A 12,263-nucleotide genomic window follows, 5' to 3' on the forward strand; every position below is an offset into this window, starting at 1 on the left:
CATTTCCCTGAATTTTAAGGGTGTGGTGGTGTAGACTTCGTGGCCCAACATATCCCACAATTCATAGCGCGGCAGTCCGCGTGGATAATTTTGCCACAGACGGTAGAGGCGGAGCGGCCGGAGAGTAAACTGTTAAAAGTAAATACTGAATATTATGTCACTTATTTATGTGCGAATGTTTAATAATGAAGAACATTAAAACATTACTGTTGGCCACTTGTTGGCAAAGTTATGTGACATTAGCAATGTTTGTACTTTCAGCGTTTACTTGGTTTTAAAGCCTTTAAAATATACGCCGTTCAATAGTCGACCTTAATCTTACAGAGAATGTGATGATTTTGTGGATAATGAAAGTCAGTCATATATCCACAAACACAACAGGCTGAAAGTCAGTGATGCTGCTCGGTTTGCAGTCCTGAATATCACGGCACAAGCAGGATCCACTACACTGTTAATGTTAGCTATGTTATATTGCTGCCTCTGTTCGGTGGTGTCGAGCCAAACGGACTTTAACGTGTGTTTGAACGAGCTGACAGTTCACTCCTTAAGCTGAAAGAAAGATGCTTTAATCACAGGAGTCACACATGTGTCCACTGTACCATCTGGGAACTCTTCTTGTTTCGTAATAACACAAACACTAAATCCTCCTTCTCTTGTGCTGTTTTGTAGCAGTGTGTACACCTGAGACTGTCACCTGTGTGTCTGTCCTGCACTCTCTCTCTGTTTCTTTCTCTCTGATTGTGGAATAAAAGTATGAACATGTATTTACAAGTTACACTTGTGTTTGAACCCTGCAGCTCATCACACATTTGATTTCCATGTGTGACAACTGCAAGTGCCCAGAGTGAGGACAGACTGAGGGACCCACTGCTGCACATCATCTGTGAGGAATGTGTGTGAGGAAGAGGAGGAGGAAGAGCCAGCAGCAGCTGACAGATGGAGAGAATAGACAGACTGTTCCCTGTTTGTGAAGGACTGCTAGGGAAGTTTAGAATAACTAATTGTCTGTCCTGAATCAGTCTTATTAGGTGATGTTCAAATAATTTTATCATTCCAGTGTTTTCAGTGTGGGAGAAAGTACTCAGGGCCTTCAAGTTACACACTATGAAAGGCAGCAACAAGTTTAATATTCAGAAACCTAAAGTATGTATCAGCAGCAGAATGGAGCTAAAAATAAATGTTTGTTTCAGTTCTATGAAGCTTTGAGTATTTTGGATTAGTAGCACTGCTGTGTTTGTTGCATCATATTGCTGTAATTGTTTATATGCTTTATATATTCTGAGGTAAGTTGATCTATAGTTTTACATCATATTCTATAAGGATGTTATGTGTTTGGATACTTTCTGCCCAGTTTGACCCATTTAGCAGAAGTCAGCCTGTTTAAGGCTCTGATATCTATTCTGTATGACTTAAAGCAGTTATGACATGGTCTGATTTTCTCACCCAATAAAGGAATATTTAATATATCAGTCTACTCTTCATTCTATCAGAAACAGTTTTCACAGCTCGTACATTTTTTTTACACATATATATGTAAGCACTGAGCCAAATTTAGTAATGCCAACATATTAAGCCAGACGTTCCCAAAGTGTGGGGCCCGCCCCCTAGGGGGGGGGGCGCAGAGCCATTGCAGGGGGGGCGCGGCATGAAAAGGGGAAAAAAAACAAAACAACAACGCTTGGACACTGCTAGCACGGGCGCCCACACGAACGCAAAGCAGGAGATGAAGCATAGCTGAATATGTTTCCAAACCAACTTCATTCTATGGTGAAGCATATCTTCCCTTTGGTTTCACCTGCACAAGTGCCGAGGTAGGTCTCCCCTGCAGAATTGGTTTTCCCTTTGTTGGGAGCAGCGCTGGGCTGTTTAAATCACGGACAAACAGTATCCCACATTCTTGATTTGTAGTTCACAAACACTTCTTGTAATGACTAACTAATCCTGACATTTTGGAGATGTTAGCTCTTTATACAGTAAAGTTACAGCGGGATACAAATAATATCAGGCTGATCCTGCCACGATTTGTTCCCCGGTTCAAATCACGGACAAACAGCATCCAACAGTTGTTTATGTTTTTGAACCCATTTTGCAGAGGGATTTTTTGAAAAATGTATTGATAGCAATGTTGAATATTATTACACAGAAAAAAAAAAACAACTACATGTAAAATAATTACACCATGAGGCCTCTGCCTTTCTAAATGGAGGGACAGTAACTGCGTGTATATGTAAGCGTGTAAAACCTGCAGATAGTCAGATTAACAGTATTTCGTCTCTATCTGCCATTCTGCAATTCATCACATGTAAACAATAACGTGCACACAGCGTGACGTGAAAAAAGGCACATACCTTTGACATTGCGTGACGAACTCTGTATTCTTCGTCCACACGTAAACGCAAAAAAGGAGTTTTAAAAAATCTCTGTTCTCTGTGATTCGAAACGCCGTTTACGTGTGGACGAAACAGCTGCGTTTTCAAAAATACCCGTGTAGGTGTGGACGTAGCATAAAAGACTTAGTAGTTTATTTTCTTACTACCTGTAATTTATTGCAGATTACTTGTATTTGCTTAATTGTTTACTAAATGTTTGAGGTGTGAAATAAACCGCAATGGAGCAAAATATGGGCGTGTGTGGTTGGAGGATGTGTTCGTGCGTGCGCGCGCGCGAGGGGGGGCGTGAACATTTTTCTTGTAAAACAAGGGGGGCCCAGCAAAAAAAGTTTGGGAACCACTGTATTAAGCGAACAACATTTGTCTCTTATATATGATACACCTGTATATAAACTGTCAGAGATACTTGTCTTTGAATGAAGATTTAAGGTGATAGCAAATATAAATAACTGCAACTTGAATCTTTACTGAAGCTCAGTATTTGACACAGAGTTCAAGTTCACTGCTGTAATAACTAATAATGATTAATATAATAACTATAATATTGGCCATATTATATTTACATTACCAAAGTGAGATGACTTTAGTCTCATGAGCAACATAATCAACATAGTCTCTTTAATCTGTGTCACTAGTTGAAATTCCAATGATGACCAGGAGATGGAGACATTACAAAAGGAATACTGTTTGCTAAGTGTCAGCTCATATGTCACCTTTTATTGCAGAATGAGAAGAACAAATTGTTACCCCTGTACTCGTTAGTGTGAGCTCCCCCGTTGATGTAGTGCAAGTCAGTCTGTTCATCAGTGGAGAAGTACAAAAACTGGCAGCCCCTGGCAGCTTCCAGTAACAGCGATAAAGCCGTGGACCCTCTGGTTAACCTCAAGAGTAAGTAAAACTCTGACTTGAGCTTCCTCCGTTCTGGCTTTCGTCTTTCCCTCTTTAAATCTTCACAGGATCAGAGTTAAAACCACAATGTGTTTTTTTTCCAGGTTTCTCCAGATTTCAAAGCAGGAGTTACAGCTTTGTCAAACATCCTCAAGATACCGCGTTATGACGACTACCTGGTTATGCTTAAGGTGAGAGTGCTCTAAAGGGCGCTTTAATACTGTAGCAAAGCTCAGAGAAAGAAAAAGTTGGTCAATAATCGGTATAGTTGGTGAAGTTTGTGTTTGCTTCACAATAAAAGCCCTTAAAATGCCTTTCATGTGAGCTGGCAACACGAGTAAAGCCCTAATTTGTTCTTTGAATGCAGATTAATGGTCAGATTGATAACAGAGACAAAAGTTGGTATTCTGATCCAAGAGAGACTTTCTCCAGAAGCCACCGCTAAAGCAACAATAGAGAGGTAAACTGAAAACATCCATCCATCCATCCATCTATCTTCTTCCGCTTATCCGGGACCAGTTTACAAGGGCAGCAGCCTAAGCAGAGAAGTCCAGACCTCCCTCTCCCCAGCCACCTCCACAAAGGTGTTTCCAGGCCAGCTGAGAGATATAATCTCTGCAGCGTGTCCTGGGTCTTGTATAGGAATTTCTTTCACCTAGATATTAATGACATTATTTATTGTATTAACATGTCTGACACTCATACTGTAAGACAAATGGTAGGGGGTGTAGCAAGGATGTTGGGGGGAAACAGGAACTCCAGACGACCAGTCTTTTGTCTCTTGAGGACTCTGGGAAGTAGCAAGGGAGTGTGAACCTTAAGGTGTGAAACAGCTGTGTACTGCCTTTGTTCCTGGAGAAGGTATTTAACTGAGAGCCATGCTAGGCTCAGTGAGAACTCTGCTGACCGTCTGTCTCGCGGCCATGGGGGCTCCACAAGCTTGTTTGTATGTTGTGTGCATGGATTAAAGAATGTTAGCTACCGCTCACCGCTCGTCTGCAGGCTTTATTTAAGTGGAAAACTTCCACAACAAAATGGCGCTGTGAGCAGGGTGGTCCGTGTGGTCGCTGAACAACGGTTCCGTGGACGGGCTGATCACCCCTGAGGGAAAAGGTACCTTTGTCCTACCAGCTGTTGAAGCAAAGGAAATGGAGGAGTCACGGAGCCGTGTGTTTCAGTCACCACCGAGATCATCGATTTTGAGGGGACTTCTGCAGATGGGTGAGTTGTAGCTAACTTTGTATACAGTTATGAGGAGTTTTTTGTCTGGCCGAGGGGGGAAACGCTGGCCGACCCCGGAGTTCGAGTCTCCGGGAGGAAAACCTGGTGGTTTGAGCCCCCAGGCTTGTGTTGGGTACGGCTCATCACAAGGACAGTGGCTCGCGCACGTTGTTGGGGAGAAGCCGGCCCAGACCTGTGTTCGGTCCAAGTACGCCACAGGAACGGCGGTTCGGGTACACTGTCGGAATACATTTCTGTGTACTATGGTGCACGGAGTGGCGGTGTTCGTTCCTTGGTCCGTAGAAGGCAAGGACCTCGCGGGGGACGCCTCGTGTAGTAAAATGGGATCTAGATCCAGTAGATCGGCAGACGTTCCACCAGGCGGCCAGAGACAAAACTCAATACGTGACTGTATGGTAAGAATTGAGTAAATGTGTAGCGTGTAAGATTGCAGAGACTGGTTGTGTGGGAAAAGTTGATGTGTGTGTAAAAACAGTGAGAAATGGGGTTTCAAAATGTTGAAAATGGGGAACAAAAACAAGAAAAAAAAAAGAGAGGAGTGTAGAAATGTGTGTAAAAGTTGTTTCCAACTAGTGGGAGAGGGTGGTACTGCAGGCCACCAGCTCCCCTAGGGTGGACACACACGAAATTTTTTTTTTTTTAGCAGAATTGTTGATAAAAAATAAGCAAAATAGGAAGAGGGTTTGGTGTTTCTCAATGTAGAACAACAACAATCTCTCTGGGTTTTTAAGAAAGGGGAATTCAGAACCAGAGAGGGGAGACGTGTTGTTTTAAGCAATGAGAAGAATGATCAAAATGTCTCAGTGTGTCACTTGCAGGTGAAGAGCAGACCTGGATCAATTTTCCACGTGCAGCAGTCGGAAGAAAATTATAGGTTAACATCATTAGAAACACTCAAGCCAAGTTTTGGCTGAATTGTTTTACAGCTTAACTTCCATGTGTTTGTCACCCTGAGAAAACAAGCTCCAAGAATCTCTCCCTGAAGACAAGAAATGCAGTTTCAGAACAACGAGATGGATCTCGAGAGCTCACAGCAGCATCCTGAGCAGTGAAGAAAAGGTCCAGCAGCAACAGCTGTGCAAGACAGCGACAGCAAGGAGAAAAATGGCATCATCATGACTGGATGGATGGATGTGCATTTCCAAGGAGCTGCAACTTCACTGTGTGAATGGACTTTTGAAAAGACTGCTTGAGTTGGACATTTGCCACTTTCGGCGCAAAAATGGCAAAATGAGACAGTGGAAGACACAGGACAAAGCTGAAAGACAACTGACTCTCACTGGACTGCTGCAAGGGGGAGAGATGAGATGAGACCACAGTCAAAGGAGAAGGGGACAACATGGAGGAAGGCTGTAGTGTGGGAATGAAATTTGGGTTTAGGAAACTGGGAAGAAAAACGACTGCCTTGCGTGGAGAATTGAAAAGTGTCTGGAGCACCGCAAAAGGAGAGGTACACAAAAATTACACAAACAGAAAATGCATTAATCCTACTAACACAAACACACATGCAATGAAGCTCATGAAGACCAAATAGCATTTTAAGCATTTCTGTTACCATCATCTTGTCCAGTTAGCTTAGTAGGTTAAGAAGTGATACATAGACTAGTGAACTAGTATTATTTTTGGGGAAGGATGATTGAATCATTGCAGGGGTGAACAGTGTATTAACTTTGACTGTATACCGAGCTTTTTATTAAATGCACGCACACACCGATCTCTGCTCCGATTCCACTTTATTTCCTATTCTCGATTTTTTCTTGGAGCTTCTTGCTCGCCAGTGAATTACACACATTGCGGAACACAGTGCCCTCTAGTGGCTGATACAAACATAGGTCAACATGTTACATCTCCCTTCTTAAAAAAAAAACTCAACTCAGGCTTGTAAAATTTCTAAGGCAACTGAAATTACGGGAATAACATCCTGAGCAACATCCATTAACAACATAACATTCAACTCAATACTGGCTACATCACCATAATAAACAGATGCATTCAGTGACATCATTGGAACAACAAACATGTGAACAGCCCCTTTTTTTTTTCTAGGGCAGCGATCCGCCTGCACCCTTTACAATATTACAGGTCCAAGACCTGTCTTGGTTTAGTAACACGCCCATATCGAGTCGTGTATCCGGGTGTTGTGATGTCTTTATCAGGAGGCTCCACAGGCGGGGGCTGAGAAACCACGGAGCTATCATTGCTGTTGACTGTTGGTTGACTGAACTCCTCACCTCCTACGCTGTTTCTGCCTTCGCGGAGGTGTCGGCGGTTACGCCGATAAACTTGTCCTGTATCTGTGGTTATGTTGTAGCTTCTGGACGTGTCGGCACAACTTGTGATCACAGCTGGTTTCCAGGAACCATCTTGTTGCTGGAACCGGACCGGTGTGCCAGGATATAGTTGAGGCAGAGGTCGGGCTGCTCTGTTGAAATAAGTCTGCTGGCGCTGCTGGCAGACTTCTCTCCTCTCACGCACAGTTTGCTGGCAAACTACTTGTGGTTCCAGCTGTTTTGGTGTTGCAGGGAGGATGGAGCGGAGGCTCCGGCTCATGAGTAGTTGTGCAGGCGACTTTAAGTTGTCCACAGGGGTGTTCCGGTATTCTAATAGGCTCAAGTAGGGATCCTTATGTTCAGCTTTGGCCTTGTCCAGTAGTTTTTTTGCTGTCTGGACCGTTTTTTCGGCTAGGCCGTTGCTCTGTGGGTAATGGGGGCTAGTAGTGGTGTGGGTGAAACTCCATGACTTTGCGAACTGTTGGAACTTACTTGAAGCATAGCACGGGCCGTTATCACTAATCACTGACTCTGGAATACCATGCCTAGCCATGGCTGACTTTAGTTTGTGGATCACTGCTTCTGCAGTGCAGCTGTGCAGTCTTTCCAACTCAAAGAATCTACTGTAGTAATCTACGATGATGATGTAGTCTTCCGAGTTCCAAGTGAACAGATCGGTGGCTATGACCTGCCACGGTCGTTCTGGTATTGCATGTGACAACAGGGGTTCCTTGGGGTTAGCAGCTTGTCTCTCCTGGCATGTGCTGCAGGCTCCGACTGCCTCCTCAATCTGCTTTCCCATACCTGGCCAAAACAGAAGGTCTCTGGCTCTGTTTTTACTCTTTTCTATGCCCATATGGCTGGAATGAATCCGATCTATCATGTCCTTTCTGAGCCTTTTTGGGATGATCATTTTCTCTCCTTTAAACATGATCCCGTCTATCAGTGAGATCTCATCCCTGTGGTTCCAAAACTCCTGGATGTCAGGCGGACATTGAGACCTTTTATCCGGCCATCCACTCAATGTGGTCCTTCTCAGAGTGTTGAGCTGAGGATCCTGGACTGTTTCCTTTCTTATCTCTGAGAGTCTCTGATCACTGACAGGCATGTTGCTGAGGACTGAGTGGATCTGCGCATCCATCCCGTCACATAGTGATTTATCGTGGAACTCTATGGATTTCCGGGAGAGCGTGTCAGCTACCGGGATGTCTTTCCCTGGCTTGTGGATGATGCCGATGTTGTATTTTTGCAGCTGTAGTATCATCCTCTGTAGCCGTGGTGGTGCTGATGCTAGTGGTTTTTTGAGTATGGACTCGAGTGGCTTGTGGTCCGATTCAATGGTCACGTGTCGACCGTACATGTACTCGTGGAACCGCTTGCAGCCAAAGAGAACAGCATATAGCTCTTTTTCTATTTGGGCATAGTTCTGCTCAGTGCTGTTAAGTGACTTGGATGCGTAGGCGACTAGCTTGCCGTCCTGCAGCATCACAGCACCGAGGCCACTCTTGGATGCGTCGACCTGGAGTTGTAGCGCTTTCTTGGGGTTGAAGAAGGAGAGAACTGGGCCTGGTTCTCTAGTGATCAGCTCCTTCATTTGTTGAAAGGATCTGTCATGGTTCTTGTCCCATACAAACTCACTGTCCTGCTTCAACAGCTGGCGGAGCGGTGCGTTTATCTCTGACAGGTGTGGGGCAAATCTTGCTAAATAATTAACCATCCCCAGCACTGTTTCCAGTTCTGCCCTGTTCTGTGGGGGCACCATGTCTTGGATTGCTTTTACTTTTTGTGGATCTGGTTTCAGTCCTTCGTGTGACAATGTGTGACCGAAGTAACTGACCTCTTTGACGCAGATGATGCACTTGTCAGGGTTCAGTTTTACACCTCTCTCCCTGCTGCGCTGCAGCATGGCCCTCAGGTTGTCGTCGTGCTCTTGTTTGGTTCCTCCGAAGACCAACACGTCGTCCACAATAGCTGCCACGCCCCTCAGGCCCTCGTAGGTCTCATCCACGCGACGCTGGAACTCATCCTGAGCTGAGATTATGCCGAATGGCAGCCTGAGGAAGCGGTACCTGCCAAACACAGTATTAAATGTGGTTAACAGAGATGATTCGTGTCTTAGCTTAATGGCCCAGTAGCCTGATCTGGCGTCCAAAACACTGAAATACTTGGCCCCAGCAAGTTTTGTGGTGACATCCTCCAAGGTGGGTAGAGGGTAATGGGGTCTTTGTATAGCCTTGTTGAGGGGTCTGGGGTCCAGACATACTCTGAGTCTGCCTGTCTTGGGTTTTTCCACGACAACAAGTGCATTCACCCAGTCCGTGGGATCTGTGACCTTGCATATGATTTGATTCCTTTCCATGCTGTCAAGCTCGTCTTTGAGTCGGGCTCGCAGAGCGATGGGAATCCGACGAGGTGGGGTGACTGTGGGTGCGACGTCTGGGTTTACATGGAAACTGCATTCACCAGGAAATTCTCCTATCCCTTTAAATACATCAGCATACTCGTCTAGTATTGCCTGTGAACTGTTGGTTGTCTTGTCTCCTTCCTCCATCACTGCCATCACGATCGTGACCAGGTTAAGGTCACGGCAAGCTTTCATTGCTAGCACAGGTGGGGCGCTTGTGTTAACAACGTGGAATTCCAACGTGCAGGTTTTGTCTTTGTGTTTACATTTTAGCTGGCATTTCCCTTCCACGCTGAGTGAGTGTCCCCCGTAATCTGTGAGCTTGTGTGTGACAGGCTTCAGTGTCACATGTGGGAAGAGTGTCTGGAACATGTTGGCTGGAATTGTGTTTGCTTGTGCCCCAGTGTCAACTTTAAACCTCACTGCCTGTGGGGGGGAACCAAGTTGCATGTCTGCATATGTTTGCTCATCATTTCTTCCTTCATTTTCTATGGTGATGCTATCAATGTAGAAACAGTCTTGCTCCTCATCTGTGTCCTTAGTTGTCATTTCTATGTTCTCTCTCACAGTGTGTACTGATTTGAGGTGGGCTTTTGTCTGCGAAGGGAGTCTTGACCTGCATGCTCTTGCAAAATGGTTCATTTTCTTGCATTTTGCACATTGCTTCCCTTTTGCTGGGCAGGTGTCTTTATTACTGTGTTGTCCGGCACAATAGCTGCACGTTTTTAGTGTTACATTAGCGTGTTCTTTTGGTTTCACGCTTCTTGTTTGATTTTCTTGTCTGTGCGGTTTCTTGCCGATGGCGTGCACAGTTTCTTGGCCCCTGGAGTGACCCATAGATTTTAGCTGTTGCTTTGCTAGCTCGTGTGATTGTGCTATATCAATAGCTTTCTCTAGCGTGAGCTCTGCGCCTTGGCTGAGTAGCTTTTCTCGGACATGTGGCGAGTTAGTGGCAAATACGATGCGATCCCTGACCATTTCATCTGTATTTGGGTACCCACAGTCTTTAGCAAGCAGTTTCAGTTCCGTAATAAACTGTTCAAACGCCTCATTTTCACCCTGCATCTTTTCATGGAACTTATATCTGGCGTAGATTGGGTTAGCTTTGGGTGTGATGTAATCAGTGTACTTATCGTAGTACGTCTGAAGCTTTCGGGAGTCGTCTGCGGTGAGCGTCCACGTGTTGTAGACGTCTTGTCCTTTCTCACCGACCCATAGCAGAAGGTAGCTGCATTTGTCTGCCTCCTCCTTCCCCCGAAGAGGACCAGAGAACATTAGCTCGGCGTGCTGCTTGAAACGCCGCCATGCCTCGGGCAGGTTGCTAGAGTCCCAATCCATGCGCGGTGTGGGAACGCCGTAAGCCTCCATGTCTGCGCTGTCGACGGCGACGAAAACCGCTACTCTGACACCATGTATTAACTTTGACTGTATACCGAGCTTTTTATTAAATGCACGCACACACCGATCTCTGCTCCGATTCCACTTTATTTCCTATTCTCGATTTTTTCTTGGAGCTTCTTGCTCGCCAGTGAATTACACACATTGCAGAACACAGTGCCCTCTAGTGGCTGATACAAACATAGGTCAACATGTTACAAACAGAATGCTGCGGGAGGGTCAAATGAGTGGAGACTAATAGATTATTGAGTTTCTGGTTTCTGATGTGTGAGGGAGGTCTTATCATGACACACATCTGGGTACATGGGGAAAACAAAAACTAATTTTCTAATAGAATATTGCTGTTGTGTGAGGTGTGTGACTGGTGGATGAAAGTTTTGGGGATTTACTTGGCTGATGCATTTTCTTTTGGTACCACTTTGAACCTGCCAATTAGTTGTGTTGATCTATCATTCTAAGGGAGTATGCTTAGACAACTTCTAAAAGAGGCCTTCATATTTTTTGATTTTTAACAGTGCACTGAGATTTTTGTTTGGCAATTTTCTCTTTTTCAAGCAGGCCTGCAAGATCGGAATCGAAAGCACTATACACAGTGGCGGTCCTAGCCTGTTTGGCGCCCTGGGCGAACACTCCCTCTGGCGCCCCCCAACTCCCCCACACACACACAGACAAAACATATTAAGGATTGTACATTAACATAAAACTGTTGTACACACACACACATATGAAGAGAGAGAGCGTATGCATAGTATGCAAACGGCTACCAAACAGCCATCATAATTCATCACACAATGAGAACAGGACAAATCAACAACTGACAATTAATATTAAAATCTGTAACATAATGTATTGTTTGGAGTTTAGTCTGTTACTGTTGCTATTTTTACCATTTCTTCTTGGAGCAACTGTAACCCACATCATTTCCTTAGGGATTAATAAAGTATTCTGATTCTGATTGTTTCAGGATGACCTGCCATTATCCAATCACACATCTGCTTACCTGCATCTTTTGCTCGTTTCTCCTCCTCTTCTTTTCTCTTTTTTCTAAACTGAGCACCTGATGGCTTTGAGCTTTTCTTGTCCATCTTGGTTTTAATGTTGCACTCCAGTATGAACACAAATCCCCCAACCCGAGGATCATCTCAACATGACCTAACACACCTACACCTTAGTTCACAGATTCACTTTGTCTAGGGTGCATTTCTGGGATTTCACACAACCCAGGATTCAAATCATGAATAGATAATGGGCTTGGATTTACAACATTATAAATGAAATGCGCTCTATTTGGAAGCAGCAGGCCCCTCCCCTTTCGACGGGTTGTGTGTGAAACTTTAAATTATAAATTTTAAATTGTTATTGATCCCTTTACCCCGAGTCCTAAAGTGTATATTTATTTTCTTACTCTTCTTATATTTATTGTTTGTTTACTTGCACTGCTGTAACTGCTCGTCTCGTCGTCTCATCTCTCTATATGCTGGACTGTACGTAGCGGAGATGACAATAAAGTTTACTTTGACTTCAGCAGCGAGCAGGCGCACCGAGGGCTCTCGCGCTCACTTTTCGTGTACAGAATTTCGAAAAAAGACATCGGTGCAAATGATAAGTCTGTATCATGATGTCTGGTGTTTTCGTGTTTGTTGATTTGTTTTTATTTTGTTTTATTTTGCG

General features: G+C 44.5%; 1 long non-coding RNA gene across 1 annotated transcript; it reads left to right on the forward strand.

Moving 5' to 3' along the window:
* Nucleotides 1-104: 104 nt before the first annotated feature.
* Nucleotides 105-5,981, forward strand: LOC146520490 (uncharacterized). The gene is made up of 3 exons (XR_014873707.1): nt 105-3,278; nt 3,383-3,469; nt 3,646-5,981. It is a non-coding gene; the product is annotated as an uncharacterized LOC146520490 (long non-coding RNA).
* Nucleotides 5,982-12,263: the final 6,282 nt, after the last annotated feature.

This window comes from Neolamprologus multifasciatus, chromosome 4, assembly GCF_963576455.1.
Source record: "Neolamprologus multifasciatus chromosome 4, fNeoMul1.2, whole genome shotgun sequence".
NCBI classification, from domain to species: Eukaryota; Metazoa; Chordata; class Actinopteri; order Cichliformes; family Cichlidae; genus Neolamprologus; species Neolamprologus multifasciatus.